An 18,865-nucleotide genomic window follows, 5' to 3' on the forward strand; every position below is an offset into this window, starting at 1 on the left:
CCACACTAGACAAAACACACAGAAATGACAGACCTTCAGCTGGACACAGGGACAGGGAGCAGAACAGAAGAAAAGAGGGGTAGAGAGCTTGGCAGAGGGATGGAGAAAGAAAGAGAAGGATAGAAACCTGGCCCCAGGGTCAGGGTGCTGGACTAGAAGGACTAGAAAGAGAGGGCTAGAAGGCCAGACAGATGGATGGGGGGCTGCACAGAGGACTGGGGAGCAGAAGAGAGCAAAAGAGGGAAGGGGAGGTGGGCAGAAGAATAAAGAGGGGCAAGGAGGGAAGGGGAGGCAGGCAGAGGGACAGGGAGCAAAAGAGAAGGGAAGAGAATCAAACAGAAGAGGAGGAACTGGAAAAGAGGGACAGGGAGCCGGTCAGAGCGATGGAAAGAGAATGAAAATGATGACTAGCTGGCCAGAAAGGTAGGGAGAGAAAAAGAGGGAGGGGAATTCAGACAGAGAGATGGGACAGAACAGGGGAAAAGAGGGATAGGGAGGCAAATAGATGGATGAGGAGCTGAACAGAGGGATGGAACTAGAGAGAGAGGGCTGGAGAGGTGGACAGAGGGCCAGGAAGGCAAAGAGAAGTACAGAGAGACAGATGAGAGTGGCAGACAGATGGGGAGCTGGACAGAAGGACCAGAAGGATGGCAGGCAGGTAGCGGGATAGGGAGAAGAAGAGGATGCTGAAAAGCTGGATAGAGTGATAGGGAGCCAGTTAGAGGGACACAGATATTGACAGAGGGATGGAAAGAGTACAAGAGGGATGGGGAGCTGGCAGAGGAATGAGTAGCTAAACAAAGGGATCGGCACCAGACAGAGCCATGGGGAAAGAAAGAGAAGGATGGAGTGCTGGACAGAGGGATAGGGAGTGGAACTGGATGGATCTGGACAGCCCGGAACAGCCCTTGCCACGCTCCAGCCCCACTCGCCTGCCAAGCACGCAGAGGTCTCTGCACACTGCTGTGCCCAAAGTCCGCTTCTGGGCCTGCTTACCTGTTTCCCTACAGCTCCGGGCTATCTGCGTCTGCAAGAGCCAGCGTGCATGCACAGGCCCAGACTGGGGAGGAACCTTGTGTTCAGTCATGGTATTTTACTACTCCTTGTGCATTAGCCCCTTTCAGATGCTTAACCCCAAATGCCCTCAGCCCTTAACAACTTCAGTACCCATGGCACCTGGTTTCTCTATGCTCTCAAATCTTCCTTGCTCTTTCCTGTCTTGTTTGAAAACCCTCCCAGACCCCTTCTGTACTTACATGCTTCCTCAAAACAGGATCACTGAAAGCAACGAAATGGGCTGAGCTGCTCCTCTTTGAGTTGCTGGCCCTCAGAACAGCAGCCTGCAAATGAATCAAACCACCAGAGTCACTGGCAGACTCTCCTTTTGGAGCTTTTTCTCCCCACCAAAGCTTTAAGGATGGTTCCCTAACCTGGGCAAATGCAGATCCTCCCTTAAGCACTGTAGCAGTTTTTATTCTGGGGTCCCAAGTCACTGTTATGACATTAAGCAGCAAAGCAAAGCAAAGCAAAGCAAAGACAGGTGAGGTCACAGCTTATCCATCTAGCCACAAAAATTCCTGTTTTAGACCTCATTGGTTATTCCAGGTAAATAGACCAAAACAGAGCTCCAAACAGGCAGGTGAGGCCTCACACAGACCTCATGGCCCTGCTAGCAACAGCAGTGCCATAGCGACCGGGCTATCAGCCGCTATTCCCCCCCTCCTTTGCTGGTCCCTGCATTGCGGCTTATTACTCACAAGTCCAGTAAGGACGCTGCCAACCTTCCTACGGCCGAAGGCTCCTCATCAGGACCAGGCAGAGAACCTTTCTGCTGGCATTTGGATTCTCCTGGCCACTCTCGACATGTGATAACTTACAGAGGTCTGAGGGCGGTGGTGGTCTGTAGTTCTTCACGGCAGCATATAGTCGTTCCCCGAGGTTCTGAATGTCTAGGATTAACACAGTTTATAAATACAAAAATACTGCCACTATAGGGTGTAAAGGCAAGCTAACATTTCTGCAACCAAAGAAAACCTCTTCGTGTCTGACAGAATGAGCCATACGCACCAGTGCCTATAGCTCAAGGCTAGCAACCCCGAGCTCAGGGAAAGGGCAGGAGAGATCGGGACCCTGGCAGAGCCCATGGGTGCCCAATGGCTGCCACACACAGGCTCTCACCTCCTCCTCTTCCTTGGCCTGATAGTGGCCTCGCATGCTCCTCATTTTTAGCCCTGCTCGAGGACGGCAGTCCTTGGCCCCACCAGGAGTCCAGGGCAGGGTGGTTGCAAAGCTCTGCAAGGACCAAAGGCATTAGTGGGGTCAGCGTGGGGCAATGTTGGGGAGGGGGAAGGAAGGACAAGGGGTTGGTGGGGCTGATGGCGATCAGGAAAGATGATCTCTTGCCAGGTGTGGGCTGCAGGTGTGCTGGATGTCAGCTGTGGGCTGTGATTAATACCTGTCCACCAGAGCAGGAGCCGAGCCTGGCCCTGCACTCCCTGGGAGCGCAGGCCCTACAGCCAGTGGCAGAAGCCCAGAAAAACCTGCCCTGCCCATGGCTTGGGTTGTGTGTTTGGTGATACCTGGGCACTGATTCCGCCGCTTGCTTGGGCCTGCTCTGGGTCAGTGTCTGGCTTGGCCCTCCTGGCCCTCTTTGGAGCCTGAAAAAGAGAAGCAGGCTTAGTTGTGGCATCAGCACAGGTGGCCCTGCTGCCTGGTGGCTCCCATTCCCCCCCCGACAGAAATCCCACTCCCCAGGGTACATGGCACTTGGTCCCCTGCAGATCCCTGGCCCCAGCCCTCACCAGCACGGGGAGCTCATGTGCTGCAGGCGATGCCTGTCGCCACTTTGCGGGGAGCCTCCGTGGGGTCTCACTGGCCACGTTTGTGGGTTTCTTCTCCATGACCTGCTAAACCAGGTAGGGCGGCTCATTAAGGAGCCTTGTCTGGGCAGCAAGAGGAAGTGTGGGTACATGCCTGCCAGCACCGTGGGGGTGGGACAAGCCCAGCAGACAGGATGGTCATCCCAGGCACATGGATCCTACTGGGAGTCTGGGCCAGGACATGGGCTCCCAGCATGGCTACCTCCTGCAGCGGCCACAGGATGCTCAGCTCGCTTGGCTGAGAGGGCACTAGGGATAGAGCAGCAGGAAACCTCTGCCTCCTGCGTGCACTTAGGCACTTGGGTGTGTGCAGCAGGGATTGCCCCTGGCCACTTCAGGACACCCAGCACAACAGGGCCCCACGGCAATTGCACCCTGCCCACCTCACTCTGGGAAAGGGCCCAGCCCCGTACTGGGTAGTGCCTGCACACTGTCACTGCTGACAGCGAGCCCTTCCCCAGGTGTGTCTCTTTTGGCCACTCATTTGGAAAACCTCTGCTAAGCAGCCTATCTACAGGGACATGGCCAAGCTCTGCACCACAAGGACAACAGCACAGGGCTGAAGCCATAGGAGGGCTGTGAGTGGCACTTACACTCTTCAGACTGGCTTTGTAGACTGGCAGCAGCATCTTGTGCATCTTCAGAGTCTGAGAAAGGACAAAATGGTCAGTGTGGTGGGTCACAAGCAGCCTTCTTCAGCTCTTCGGAGATGGGTGCTGGGCTCCTAGGAGCTAGGCACCGATCCCATCCCAAGGGAATAACCCCAAGGCAGTAGACGCCCAAGGGATTACCCCCAAGATCCCAAAGTCTGTGAGGGCTCACTGCTAGGTGCTCCTGCTCCCTCCCTGCTTGTCCCCCTGCGTTGGGCTTGGCTGCTGCACCCTTTCCCAGTACCCTCCATGCAGCATTGCCTGCCCGCCTGATGGAGAAGGGGTACCCGCTTCACCTCCGCTGAGCTCGAAAGCTGCTCCAGGCACTGGCGGATGTGGCGAGTCCCGTAGCTCAAGTTGCTCGAAGCCAGGGTCTTTGCTGGTCTGACCTCTATGGGGAGCTGCAGGGGAGGGCAGGCACCTGGCTCAGGGCTCCAGGCGCCCCCAGCATGGCCTGGGGCTCCTGGCAGGGCTGGCGCAGTCACTGGCCCAGGGCGCACGCTCTCGGTGCAGCAGGTCCGAGCAGGAGTCAGTGTTTTACCCCAAGCAGCTCCATCTAGCCCACCCCTTAGCTCTGGCCCTAAAACACCCCAGCCTAGACCACCCTTTCCTCCTGCCCTAAAACACCCCAAGCTAGCCCACCCTTAGCTCCAGCAGGGAGCCCAGAGCCACCAGAAACCCCCCAACGTCTGCAGCACCCAGCACTGCAGCTCCCACCCCACACTGATTGTCCCTGACTCCCCCCCCCGCGCCCCCCACCCCGGAGGGCTGCAGGGCCCCCAGTGCTGCCCATCCCTCCCGCTCCCCAAGTCCTTCCTTGGCACAGTGGGGACACGAGGATGAGGCACTTGGCCCCTGCCCACTCCTCTTACGCAGACAGGACATGGCAGCATGTTGGGGAGCAACAGTGCGCTGTCCCCCAGGTATCCCCACGGGGCTCTCGTTCTGGGGGCCTTCGGTGCCCAGCTGCTCATCGTGAGGGACTGCAATGACACATGGTCCATGGCCTTCAGCAAAGGGGGAGGGTGGCTCCCTCCAAGCAGGCCACTGCTCCCACTCCCAGGCCCACTCCAACCACAGCTCAGCAGTACAACCCACATGCCACAAGCGCTTGTGCAGAGCGAGGTCTTTCTGGCCATGACGGTGCCAGGGTGAGCTTCTTTCCCCAGCCACTTTTTGTGCTCTTACACCCCCGGCAGTCCCATCCTCTCCCATACCATGGCACTACGGCTTCATCCTCCCTGGGCTCAACCCGGGGAGCCCTGCTCTGGTGCTGCACTTCGACCGGCACCTTCAGCTCAAGCCCTGCTGCTTGGAGATCCTCAAGCAGGACTCTCCTCTGACCTGGCCCCCAAGCTGCCTGAGGGCCAGTGCTGTGTGCCACCAAGGCACACTGAGACTGGCAGGTGCTATGGGGACAAGGAGGGAGAAAGAAGGATACACAAGAGCCTTTTCCCCTACAGCACAGGGAACGCGCATGTCCAGGGGCCGTTGCTGCCGCATGCCCAAAACCTTCTGTGTTTGCCGTCGTCTGTCATGGGGAACTTGAGCGGATGCCTGCAGGAAACCCAGCAAGCCAGCATCAGTGGTGGCAGTGCTGAGGGATTCCCACAGCCCAAACTAGGCTGGCACTCACTGAGGCAGAGATGACCTGCTCCGGGAAGGAGCCACCCAGCTTCCTCCACTGGGGAGCAGGGCTCAGCCTGAGGCTGGGGCGCTGCCTGTGCTGATCGCGTGTGGTTCCTGCAAGATGCAAAGGGGCTGCCATCACTCCGGCTGCCACAGCTGGCATCTCCCAGCAAGGGTTGTCCTTCCGGGAGGAGTGCTGCTGTGCTTCAGACTCCAAAATGGGCCCACGTCCCCAAGGACCATGCCGGGGTCGGACCCTACCTCCTGTGCCAGGCACCTGGAGGCTTCTGGCTGGGAGGCTCTTACTCAGCCGCACACGTGTGGCCTTTGCTTTTCCTCCTCTGGGATGCTGCAAGATGGACACCCCGGCCTTCAGCTGGCCCACACACAGCTGCCAGGAGTCCAGCAGCATAGTCTCCAGGAGAGTGAGAAAATGGGTGAGGATGCCCTGCGGGGAGAGGGGACGGAGCACAGCTGAGCTCTCCATGCTGAGCCAGGAGCACCCAGCATGGGGCAGCTCTTGTCGCCACACACAGCAGCTGAAGGACTGCTTTGGTCCCTGCCTGCTGCCACTCGCCAGGGCCCAGCAGGGTTGGGGAGGGCTGATCCCCATCCATCTTGCCACAGGCACCCTGTCCTGGCCCCGGCACTTCTCCTGCCTCCCGTCCCACTGCCCCCCCCCCCCCCGGCACCTCCTACCAGACGCTGCTGTGGCACCTTCCTCTGAACCCAGCCTCGTCTCCCCATGGCTGGGGCCAAGAGAGCGCTGGGAAACCTGCGCATGCTCCTGCAGGAAAACCAGGAGCCCTCGTGCTGCCCCAAGCAGTGCACGGGAACTGAGCCTGAGGCCCCGGCACAGTCACATTGCCAGGGCAAGAACCGCTCCACTGTGATGCAAGCAGGGTCACGCCAAGCCCAGGAGCTGTGGGGCACTCGGCAAGAGTGGACAGGGGCTCCAGCACTGGCCCAGCCTTGAAACCATCCCAGCTCACTGACTTTCTGCTAGCACTTTCACTGTTCTGGCTGTGCTACTGACAAAATACTCCTCCCCCCCCCCCCCCGTCCTGAGGAGCTGGGAAAGGCAAGAGGGGAAACAGCCAAGATCGCAGAATCACAGAATGCTTGAGGTTGGAAGGGATGTCTGGAGATCTTCTAGTCCAACTGCCCTGCTTCAGCAGGGTCACCGAGAGCGCGTTGCCCAGGACGCTGTCCAGATGGCTTCTGAATATCTCCAAAGGATGGAGACGCCACAACCTCTCTGGGCAACCTCTTTGAGCGCTCAGTCACCCTTTCAATAAAGAAGTTTTTTCCTGATGTTCAGGCAGAACTTCCTGTGTTTCCATTTGTGCCCTTTGCCTCTCATCACTGGGCACTGCTGAGAAGAGTCTGGCCTCATCCTCTTCACAGCCTCCCTTCAGATAGTTCAATGCCTTGATGATTTCCCCCTTCAGTCTTCCCTCCTCCAGGCTGAACAGCCTCAGCTCGCTCAGCCTTTCCTCCTATGGGAGATGGTCCAGGCCCTTAAACATCTTAGCAGCCCTTCGCTGCACTCACTCCAGTAGCTCCATAGCTCTCTTCTACGGGGAAGGCCAGAACTGGACACAGCGCTCCAGCTGTGGCCTCACCAGGGCTGAGTAGAGGGCGAGGATCACCTCCCTCATCCTACTGACAATGCTCTTTCTAAAGCAGCCCAGGATACCATTGGCCTTCTTGGACACAAGGGCACACTGCTGCCTCATGGTCAACTTGTTGTCTACCAGGACTTCCAGGTCCTCCTCTGCAGAGCTTCTTTCCAGCAGCTCAGCCCCGACCCTGCCCTGCTACATGGGGGTTATTCCTTCCTAGATGCTCAACTCTCCGCTTCCTGTTACTGATCTTCATGAGGTTCCTCCCTGCCCGTCTCTCCAGCCTATTGAGGTCCCTCTGAACAGCAGCACAGCCCTCCGCTGTATCAGCCACTCCTCCTCGTTTTGCATCATCGGCAAACTTGCAGAGGGTGCACTCTGTCCCTTCAGCTCCGTCACTGATGAAGAAGCTGGACAAGATTGGAGCCACTCTTGACCCCTGGGCTACACAGCTAGCTACAGGCCTCTAACTAGACTTTGCACCACTGATCACAGAGCCCTCTGAGCTCTGTCATTCAGCCAGTTCTCAATCCATAGCACTCTCCACTCATCAGGGTTACACTTACTGAGCCTGCCTCTGAGGATGTTATGGGAGACAGTGTCAAAAGCCTTCCTGAAGTCAATGGAGACAACAGCCACTGCTCTCCCCTCAGCTACCCAGCGAGTTATTCCACTCGAGAAGACCCTCAGGCCGCTTAAGCCATTTTTTGAATCCCTCTTTAGGAATCCATGTTGACTACTCCTGATCACCTTCTTGTCCTTCATCTGCTTGGAAATGGTGTTCAGCATGAGCTGCTCCATCACCTTTCCAGGCATGGAAGTGAGGCTGACTGGCCTTGAGTTCCCTGGGTCCTCCTTCTTGCCCTTTTGCAAGACTGGAGTAACAGCTGCTTTCTTCCCTTCTTCAGGCACCTTTCCTGCTCACCATGACCTTTTCAAGATGACTGAGAGTAGCCTAAGCAAAGATCTCTCCGCCAGCTCCCTCAGCACTCTTGGGTGCGTCCCGTCGGAGCCCATGGACTTGTGGATGTCAAGTTTGCTTAAGTGATTCCTACCCTGATCCTCCTTGACCAAGGGAAAGTCTTCCTTTCTGCAGGCTTTCTCCCAGCTCTCTAGAGCCTGTCCTTCCTGAGATGGAGGCTCACGGGAGATCTTGCTCACCTCCAGGTCCCTCCATGGCACTTTTGGGTCCCCCACCCCCCAGGATATCCTGGCCACTGCTGCTGGGACAGATCTGCTGGGGGGGGAGCTGCAGCACGTCAGCCCCCTTCCAGCCTGGCTCTAGTGCCTCACATGAACCAGAGCCTCACACAAAGCCCCGGGCATGGAGTGCCACCCTTCCCCCCACACACACCCAACAAGAGCCTGGCACAGAAGCAGCCGGAGGGGAGCAGGGCACAAAGGCAGAGAGCAGCGCAGGACCAGAGGTGGTTGCTGAGCTTGGCTGAAGGGTGACCCCCCCGACCCCTGCCCTCCTGCCTGCAGCTGCCCCATCCCCTCCTTCTGCCTGGTGGACCCTGCCTGCCCCAGGGGTGCCCCAGGCTGGCCTCGCACCACCTTCCCTCCTGGGGCGTTGAATTGCAGCGTTTCTGCTTGGGTCTGGACTAGTTCCAGTTTCCAACAACTGGCAGCAGAAAGGCCGCAAAGGCTGGAAGGTGCTGCAGAGGTCTAGGGGGCAGCAGTGGCATTGCTGAGGGAGATCAAAGGTCTTCAGTTACCCCCCCCCCACACACACACACGGTGGTGATTAGATGGGAGACCCCTTGCTTGCACAGTGGCTCCTGTGCAAGCTGTGCGCTGAGTGTCTTTCCCTAGAAGGACCTGAGAGATACCTTATGCAGCTTCCAATTTCTTTTCGAAGGCTGCTGTCCAGGGAGAGTTCTGCATTGCTGTCAGAAGGTGGCACTAAGATGAAAGAAGCAACCTGTTTCCAAAGGCCTGAAGGCACGTGAAGAGCAAAGGGCCGAGTTTCAAGCACTGCCTAAAACTGAAGGGCCTTTTGGGGCACCCCAGGAATCTCTGAGTCCTTTTGGTGCCTGCAAGACCACTGGTTCCCAGCCCCCACGGTGGAGCAGGCATGGAAGTGAGGCTGACTGGCCTTGAGTTCCCTGGGTCCACCTTCTTGCCCTTTTGCAAGACTGGAGTGACAGCTGCTTTCTTCCCTTCTTCAAGCACCTTTCCTGCTCACCATGACCTTTTCAAGATGACTGAGAGTAGCCTAAGCAAAGATATCTCCGCCAGCTCAGTGTCAGTGTGATGGGCCTGCGCTGTATCAAATCCAGACCTCAGGTCAGTGCACAGAGCTGAACGCTGGGTACAGGGGAAGGTTACAAACCCCAAAGAAGGGTTCGCAGCCTGCTGCTTAGGCTTCAGGGCTTACAACTTATTATTTAAGGATTTAGCCCTTTTCCTTTATCAGTAAGTCCTAAGCCCTGAACCCTAAGTGACAAACTGCAAGTCTTGGAACCCAAATGGTTGCCGAGGCTTTAAGATTTACGGATAAGGTTGGATTTTAAATTCTGCGTCCTGATCTCTAAATGAACAAACTGTAAACCCTGACTGATAAAGACTGAGCCCCACAAAAGAAAGTAATAAACTGTAATTCCGGGGTGGGATACCCTCAACAACAAACAAAATAATAAACCTTAAGTGAAAAATCCCAAACCCTCAGCTTTAAGCAAGAAACAGCAAAGCACGCATGAGCATGAAAACAGTAAAGAGAAGCCAAGGAGTTTTGCCTACAGCTTAGGAAGTTTCCCCTTCATTTAGAAGTACAGCAGAACAGGAAGACACGCACCAGAGTCACGGTACAGTTGCTGTTGATAGGCTTGGTTTTAGCCACCATTCAAATGGTAGCATGTGCAAGAATCACACCACAGGTTTGCACTAAGCTGCACTTCCACTGAACCTACCTGGAACACTGCAAGCACTAATTCATCTCTGTAGCAGACAATTAATATTTTTGGTCTTTTCAGCTCCATGGGTAAACATCCATAGCCAGTGACACTAGTAACCACCTAGGGGACAGCCACCTTCCACCTCTCAACCCTGATCACATACGATGCAGCCCAGGACTTAGCTGTGTCCACACTGCAAGTCAGAGCTCATCCTCCATGGCCAGCTACAGATCTCCCAGCTGTGACAAGGCTCCTTTGACTGCCCAGCTACGCTTCAGCACCTGCAAAGAGGCCAGAACAGTTCCTGAGAGGCCAGGCAACTGCACAGCCCTTACAGAACTACTCCCTAGTCCAAGGCCCGTAATTGTTCCTACAGTTATGACTGACCTTCTATGCTGCTTCAGTCACCCTCTCTGGCTCCATTTCATCAGAAAGATGTCAGAGCAGCTCTCATGGACAGTCAGGCTCACTCAGGCACCCAGCCACCTCCAGCCTTCGGTAGATGGTCCTCTCCTCAGGGAAACTCTGCCTCTGACGGACACTCTCTGAAAGCACTGTCCAGCCAAGGCAGGATAGAAACTAAGGCCTCCAAAAGCTCCATACTCCGGAGAGATGGAGCTGATGGGAAACCGACTCGTGCTACTGGTACTGTAGGTTATGCTTTCGCTGTGTACTATGGTGCTGTTGCTTGTACACATGTAACCCCATTTCTCTGCTATAGCAAAATTACTTTTGTAGCTGGCTCCTGAAAGAAACCATAACTTGTGAAAGCAAAAAAAATCCCAGGTAAGACAGTTGCGTACTTAAGACATCAGTTGTGAAGGACCTTTACTCTCAAAGCACAAACAATACTGGAACCCCTAGGCTTCAAAGAAAGAAGCCACCTGGAAGGTGTATGGCCCAACATTAATAATACTAGAAGCAGAAATTGTTTGGAGGGGGCCAGAGCAGCAAAGAGCAAGGAGTTCCAAGGAAAGAAATGAGCCAGAAGCTCTGTAGATGATCGCACTTGCTAAGATAAACTCCAAGCATTCTTCATCAACAAGCAACAGTGGGGAGGGGAGTGGGGGTGTTGACAGCACAGCATAGCCCCTTGGGAAGCACTAGATCAACAACATGGGTTGAGCTGGAGATGTAGGGAAGACACCAGTTTGCATCAAGGCAGACCTGACAGAAAAGTGGGCTCGATGCTGGCGTTGTGATCATGACTCAAGCTGCACCACGTGGCAGCCCTGTCTGCACACAGGCGGACAAGATGCGGTAACTGCAGACTGCACTGACGAGAAGCAGTCGACAACAGCAGCAGCTCCAGACCGCCCTACCGCAGGCGCCTGTCCTAACACCCGAGTACTTGGAGCCTCTGCTGCTCTCTGCCTCCACGACACCTTCCCCAGGAGCCTCTTTGCTGTCTACTACATACCCCACAGCATCTCTGGCCCATTAGTGCTTCCCCCACTGCACAGCCACAGCCCTGTGCCTCTGCAGGCAGAGTCACTGCAGCGGTGTCTGATGTGACCCGAACCAGGCAGACCGATGGCACCCTCTGGGTGCTGCTGATCATTCTCTCTGCTGAGCACCAACCGCCTCTTGGCACCTGCCACACTAGACAAAACACACAGAAATGACAGACCTTCAGCTGGACACAGGGACAGGGAGCAGAACAGAAGAAAAGAGGGGTAGAGAGCTTGGCAGAGGGATGGAGAAAGAAAGAGAAGGATAGAAACCTGGCCCCAGGGTCAGGGTGCTGGACTAGAAGGACTAGAAAGAGAGGGCTAGAAGGCCAGACAGATGGATGGGGGGCTGCACAGAGGACTGGGGAGCAGAAGAGAGCAAAAGAGGGAAGGGGAGGTGGGCAGAAGAATAAAGAGGGGCAAGGAGGGAAGGGGAGGCAGGCAGAGGGACAGGGAGCAAAAGAGAAGGGAAGAGAATCAAACAGAAGAGGAGGAACTGGAAAAGAGGGACAGGGAGCCGGTCAGAGCGATGGAAAGAGAATGAAAATGATGACTAGCTGGCCAGAAAGGTAGGGAGAGAAAAAGAGGGAGGGGAATTCAGACAGAGAGATGGGACAGAACAGGGGAAAAGAGGGATAGGGAGGCAAATAGATGGATGAGGAGCTGAACAGAGGGATGGAACTAGAGAGAGAGGGCTGGAGAGGTGGACAGAGGGCCAGGAAGGCAAAGAGAAGTACAGAGAGACAGATGAGAGTGGCAGACAGATGGGGAGCTGGACAGAAGGACCAGAAGGATGGCAGGCAGGTAGCGGGATAGGGAGAGGAAGAGGATGCTGAAAAGCTGGATAGAGTGATAGGGAGCCAGTTAGAGGGACACAGATATTGACAGAGGGATGGAAAGAGTACAAGAGGGATGGGGAGCTGGCAGAGGAATGAGTAGCTAAACAAAGGGATCGGCACCAGACAGAGCCATGGGGAAAGAAAGAGAAGGATGGAGTGCTGGACAGAGGGATAGGGAGTGGAACTGGATGGATCTGGACAGCCCGGAACAGCCCTTGCCACGCTCCAGCCCCACTCGCCTGCCAAGCACGCAGAGGTCTCTGCACACTGCTGTGCCCAAAGTCCGCTTCTGGGCCTGCTTACCTGTTTCCCTACAGCTCCGGGCTATCTGCGTCTGCAAGAGCCAGCGTGCATGCACAGGCCCAGACTGGGGAGGAACCTTGTGTTCAGTCATGGTATTTTACTACTCCTTGTGCATTAGCCCCTTTCAGATGCTTAACCCCAAATGCCCTCAGCCCTTAACAACTTCAGTACCCATGGCACCTGGTTTCTCTATGCTCTCAAATCTTCCTTGCTCTTTCCTGTCTTGTTTGAAAACCCTCCCAGACCCCTTCTGTACTTACATGCTTCCTCAAAACAGGATCACTGAAAGCAACGAAATGGGCTGAGCTGCTCCTCTTTGAGTTGCTGGCCCTCAGAACAGCAGCCTGCAAATGAATCAAACCACCAGAGTCACTGGCAGACTCTCCTTTTGGAGCTTTTTCTCCCCACCAAAGCTTTAAGGATGGTTCCCTAACCTGGGCAAATGCAGATCCTCCCTTAAGCACTGTAGCAGTTTTTATTCTGGGGTCCCAAGTCACTGTTATGACATTAAGCAGCAAAGCAAAGCAAAGCAAAGCAAAGACAGGTGAGGTCACAGCTTATCCATCTAGCCACAAAAATTCCTGTTTTAGACCTCATTGGTTATTCCAGGTAAATAGACCAAAACAGAGCTCCAAACAGGCAGGTGAGGCCTCACACAGACCTCATGGCCCTGCTAGCAACAGCAGTGCCATAGCGACCGGGCTATCAGCCGCTATTCCCCCCCTCCTTTGCTGGTCCCTGCATTGCGGCTTATTACTCACAAGTCCAGTAAGGACGCTGCCAACCTTCCTACGGCCGAAGGCTCCTCATCAGGACCAGGCAGAGAACCTTTCTGCTGGCATTTGGATTCTCCTGGCCACTCTCGACATGTGATAACTTACAGAGGTCTGAGGGCGGTGGTGGTCTGTAGTTCTTCACGGCAGCATATAGTCGTTCCCCGAGGTTCTGAATGTCTAGGATTAACACAGTTTATAAATACAAAAATACTGCCACTATAGGGTGTAAAGGCAAGCTAACATTTCTGCAACCAAAGAAAACCTCTTCGTGTCTGACAGAATGAGCCGTACGCACCAGTGCCTATAGCTCAAGGCTAGCAACCCCTCCCGGGCAAGGTTCTTCTGGCAGACTGCGTATCTGAACTCCTCCGTCTTGCCTAAGAATCTCCGTTGGGACGTAACAACTTTTCCAGCCAGCACTTGTTGATGGAGGCATAGTAAAATCCATCACCCTACAAAAGTATAGAGCAAAGCAAAAAAAAAAAAAAAATCAAAGCTCTGCAGAAAATTGTAAGAATCCGAAGTTGTTTATAAGCACAAAAGTGGATCTAATATGCACACAAGCAAGGTAAATGAGAATACGCAAGCCACAAATACCGCTTCCCCCAACCCCTGTTTTGGAAGCCATGCACAAGACACGCACAAGAAGATCCACTGCTTGTAACACTTGCACAGTAACCCCCCCCCCCCCCCGGCTCTTTAAGATTAGCACCCATTGTGCTATTTGGATAGATGATACTCTGCTGTCTATTTGTTGCCCTGACGTTACCACTTTAGGGGGGGATTGAGCAGATTGAATTACCTCTGTGCTATCAAAGGTAAAAGTCTCCAAGATGGTTACAACCTAGATTGCTGCTAAACAGTCTTTCTCACAGCTGGAGAATTTTTGTTCTGGCCCCAAAGGATGATACTGCTGGCACCCACTTTCCCTTACCAACATTTTCTAACAGTGCTGCTCCCATGGAGTCAGCAGGTGAAAAGCATTGCTGAAAAAGGCTTGCCTTGTCCTGGGAATTTGAGGGCAGGAAGTGTCACAGCCACTTACTCCCAGTTAGTGAAAGCAGCGTCACGTTCCTTGTTCCAGCTCTGTTCCTGACTTCCTTCTGGTAATTTCCACCATGGTCTGCTGCTACTGGCAAAGCCATGTTAACACTGCTGGAGGAAATTACATCCTCCTAAAATTGCTCTAAGTTGGAACTGATGAGAAGGAGCCTTAATTCCACAAGGCTTTAAGCTTTCTTCTATCTTCTGTCTTCCTGTTTCCGCAAATACTATTGCCAGGTAACTACCTGGGGGTTGCACTAATTGAGCCTTCCTGAAGTTGGTCTCTTAATTTTGCACTTCAGACACTTCTCTCTCTCATTCTCACTTGCACACAGAGGCTGTTCTCACTACCACACAGAGGACCAGAGGTGCTGAGTGACCATGCATGGCTAGGCAAATGGTGCAAGAAAGAGGAATTCCAAATCGCTAGGAACTATAGAAACATTTAAAACAGAAGGAACCTATAGAGGAGGCATGGCCTTCCTCATAAGCAACATGCAATCAGTCTGCTGACATTTACAATTGCAAAAAAAGAAAAGATACAAGAGAGTTGAACCTAAGAATTACAGAAAAGCCAACAAGTGTGAAAAAGGGCCTAGTTTGGGGTGATGCATACTGTAGAAGTAAAGATCTAAAATCTTTGTATTCCTAAGTAAAGCCTAAGGTAGCATTCGTCAAAGCACAAGAACAGCTCCACATTCTTGCAAGAGTATCTACTACAACGGGTCCCAGCTTCAAAAAGGGAGTTAAATTTCATTATTTTAGGTAAAGAGAAACTAATGGGGCAGCTATAAAAATAAAAATATTTTCAAGTTGCAGGGAGAACATTTAAAGACATTGCGTCGGAGATCATACATTATTACCGATTAGGAAAGGCTAAGAAGAGATCCAAAATAATTATTCTGATGGGGGGGGGATTAAGGTAGCCCTCAAAAAGTGGAAGTTATGCTCAGAGGCAGAAAACAGAAGTGGCCACAAACTTTCACTTTAAAGCACAATACCTCAGGCCTGAAAAGAAAAATAGTTTGAGGAAAACAATTTGCAGACAGCATGAGAACTGATGAGTATTTTCTCAGCCATGTGAGGAACTGGAAGACTATCAAAGAATTTGTAAGGCCAGTTGATGGTCAAAACATAAAGAGGGTACTGAAAGTGGATTTTTTGCACCCATTTTACTTCAGGCAAACTTGAGAAAGTTCCTGAGGGGGGATGCTCTCCCACCTGCCATCTGGTGCCAGTTACAAGCAGTCTGCATTCCTGTACTTCACACTCTGAAAGGGAGGATGTCAAGACTTTGAGATAACACCTGCTTGGGCACCAGGACCCTGAGAAACAGCCTCCTCTCACTGCTGGGGCAGTGTTAATTATGGTGGTCTGGACTATCTCCTTCTCATCAGGACCTTAAGAGAGAACACCTGCTTTCACAGCTGGGGGGTGTTAAACATTGCAGACTGCAATTTACTCCTTCTTACCCCAGCTATGGGATCTCTCCTTGGGACCACCACTGAAAGAGTAAAGTGGTCATTTGCAAACTCCTTTCTTCAGTGCTGAAGAGTGCTCAAGGCAGCTAGCCTGCCATTGGGGGTGTTTGCCCCCCCCCCCCCTGCACACCCCATGACTGTGGATGCAGTCATCATAACAGTGATGGAGGAGAGTTGAACCCTGCAGTAGCCAAAAGCTAGGGACTGGGACTGTGTGAAGAGAACTGCAATTGGCCTAGTGACTCCACCTTCCCCTGAAGAGTAGAAATAGGTTGACCCCGAAGGCCCTCTTTGGCTCTTTGTGGGTGACAGGGAGCCTGCCAACTTGCAGATCCCCTTGGGACAGGGATGCCCTCCCACAGTTACTTCCCTGGGATTGAGTGTACATTGGCTGCTGAGGCAACGTGTGGGTAAGATCAGTTAGAATTGTTTTGCCTAGTTCCTTTGTTTGGGTAGTTACAGTTAGTATAAATTAGCTAGCTTTGTCTGTTTACTAAGTAGCTACTGTTAGCATAACTTTTAGTGTAATTAGAAAATCAATATTCTAGTTGAGCTAAGTTTCTGTTAATAAGAACTGTTGCTTTGTACCATTGTAACTTGTGCAGTAAACTTTGATCTTTGAAACAAGCTGTGCAGTAAATCTCCTCCCCTCCCTCACGCCACAAGAAACCCACACAGTCCAGAACTGTAAGGTATTGGTTGTTCTGTAACAGCATGTAAAGGCAAGATTGGCGTGCCTTGAGACATTGCCATGAGACACTGTTGTTAGGGGAGCCATTTTAACAGGGTGGCACTGCTGTTAGTAGGCTGTGAGTAGGCCTGGTATAAGTTTCGGGAGGGGAGGAAGCTGAGAGGGGCACTTGTTCTGGGGCAGCAGTAGACATGCAAAGGTAAGACTGGCATGCCTAGAGCTCTTCTCTGTGATCCCTGGTTGGTGGGTGAGCCTTTTTAGCAGGGTAGCACTTGTTAGGGAAATTTCCTACTCTACTCTAGTTTTGGAGAAAAAGAACATGCAAGGTCATGTGCCCTACAAGTAGAACATCTTACATGACCTTGCCTTAACCATGCTTTTTGTACAAAGTTGAGGAACTGCAAAGAAACCAGTTTAATCCAGCCAGCAGTACAAAAGTGGCTCAAAGGTAGCACCAGAAAAGGTGCAAAATCAGCTAATGAATAATTACAAGATGCACCATCTAAGGCTGGTGTGAAACTATCTCGTACTATAACATAGCAAGGGAATTGGTAGAACTAAGAATCCTAGATAGTTCTGGCTGGTTATGTAAGCTAAAGTATTGAATATAGAACAATTTACTATCACTTTAAAAGTTGTAACAAAAATATTGCTCAGGGTCCTTCTTGTGCTTCCAGCCAAGAGGCACCTTATAGCTGGCAATAAAACTTAAAAACTTAGAAATCCGACTCCTGCTGCTCATTACCGGTGCCTGTGAATGAACAAAAGAAAAGAGAGAATTTTAGCAGCTTGGGGACCCAGATATGGGACCCAGGGGGCTTCCAATCTGGTGAGTGCCAGAACCACATTCAACACAGCTGGCCCAGGGTGATTTCACCTGACAGTCCTTGTGGTGTCCATACTCACTAGGGAGCTACTAAAACTGGGTCAGCACAAGTCATGGGGGGGCTCAGTAAGGAAGGTAAAATGAGGTTCATTGCTAGCAGGAATTCTGGAAATTCTGAAAAATTGGGAGAAAACTGAAGGTTCCTCGGGTCTCAGTAAGGGTGGAGCAATTACCGTCTGTCAGGAAGATTGGCCACTACAGACTCGAGAAGGGGATGCCCTCTGAGCTATGGCCTCAGGATGGTTCATCTGGAGGATCAGAAACCTCAGCAAATGGACTACTGGTATATCTGGGATAATTGAGTATTGAAACATCCTGGGCATTTGCAGATTCAAGTAAGGTAAGACATATGCTTGCGCAACAAATGCTGGGAGACTCGAGTGACGACTTTGCTGCTGCTTGCCCTTACTCTGCTTCAGCACCTGAATCTGCTTCTGCTCAAACTTCTATCTTATACCCATCACTTCCCTTGTGAAACTAATCTGTTGCTTTTCAAGCTCCTGTGATTGGGACTGTGATGCCTAACCTGGCTGCAAGGGCACCAGTGGCAGCAGGCCAGCAGCCCCCCCCACACTGGTCTTGCATGCCTATGTTTATCAGCTGGGAGCTCCGCAAGATCTAATTCAATGGGCACAGCAAAAGCTCCGGGTGCAGGAAGGCCTGGAGGAGGCAGCCCAACTGTTTTCTACAATAATAGAGGGACATCGCCCTTGTTGGGGAGATGTTTAAGGATTGTTACAACAGATGTTTCAGCTAGGGGATAGAGAATGGATATTGGAAAAAGGATGAGGAATTGGCAGATTGAAACAAAACCAACAACCTTGATCATGAGTAGGTCTGAATTGGGATTATAATAATGCAGATGATCAGGCAGCATGCGAAATGGCATGCCAAAATCTAATTTTTGCAATAAGAGCTGCAGGGCAAATGGGCATTAACTGGGAAAGGCTTCAGGAAGTAAGGCAAAAGTCTGAGGAAGTTGTATTATGCTATGGAGGGATGTCTGTGGAAAATTTTAGTGAAAGGCTGGCAGTGAGCATATTTGTCCAGCAAGCGACCCCAGATGTCTGTAAGTATTTCAGAAAACATGCTCCAGGATGGCAGGAGAGAATTTACAGAAGATACTATTGTTAGCAACTTACATATGTGATGGAAGGTCAGAAAAAGAAAGGAAGGAGAAGGAAAGATGAAAGTGGGAGGAAGTGAGTATGTTGGCACCAGCACTGGGAGGAGTTCCAAAGGTTAAAGGAAGGGGAATAAATGTGAGAGGATGAGGTCAAAAGGGAAGAGGGACCCGAGGAGCAGGAATGGGTAGGGGACAGTTGGACCCAAATTGCGGGGCATATTGTAGGAAATATTGAAAAGAGATTTACAAATGATTACACTGTCAAAAAACACTAAATTGATGCAATATGTAGGTGACTTGTTGATTGTGAGTCCTGATTGTGATTTTTTTTTTTCTTTTTGCTAGATACTAAAATATTGTTGTGTGCTATAACGGAAAAGGGACATAAAGTCTCTCTTGCCAAAATGCGGTTGTACCAGCAACAAGCTAATTATTTGGGAAGGATAATTTAGTCCTCTCTCAGGAGAGAGACTGATATCATCAGAGTGAATACAAGCAATCCAAGAAATACCAGTCCCTCAGATGAAAAGGCAGGTTAGGGCCTTTTTAGGTGCATTAGGCTTTAATAGGTATTAGGTTTCACTATTC

General features: G+C 52.1%; 1 long non-coding RNA gene across 1 annotated transcript; it reads right to left on the reverse strand.

Annotated features, from left to right (window-relative positions):
• Window positions 1-12,429: 12,429 nt before the first annotated feature.
• On the reverse strand, window positions 12,430-13,491 carry LOC135324423 (uncharacterized). Its single transcript, XR_010385805.1, has 3 exons — window positions 13,345-13,491; window positions 13,035-13,226; window positions 12,430-12,617 (listed from the first exon to the last, which is right to left on the reverse strand). It is a non-coding gene; the product is annotated as an uncharacterized LOC135324423 (long non-coding RNA).
• Window positions 13,492-18,865: the final 5,374 nt, after the last annotated feature.

The sequence above is a fragment of the Dromaius novaehollandiae genome, chromosome W (assembly GCF_036370855.1).
Source record: "Dromaius novaehollandiae isolate bDroNov1 chromosome W, bDroNov1.hap1, whole genome shotgun sequence".
Taxonomy (NCBI): Eukaryota; Metazoa; Chordata; class Aves; order Casuariiformes; family Dromaiidae; genus Dromaius; species Dromaius novaehollandiae.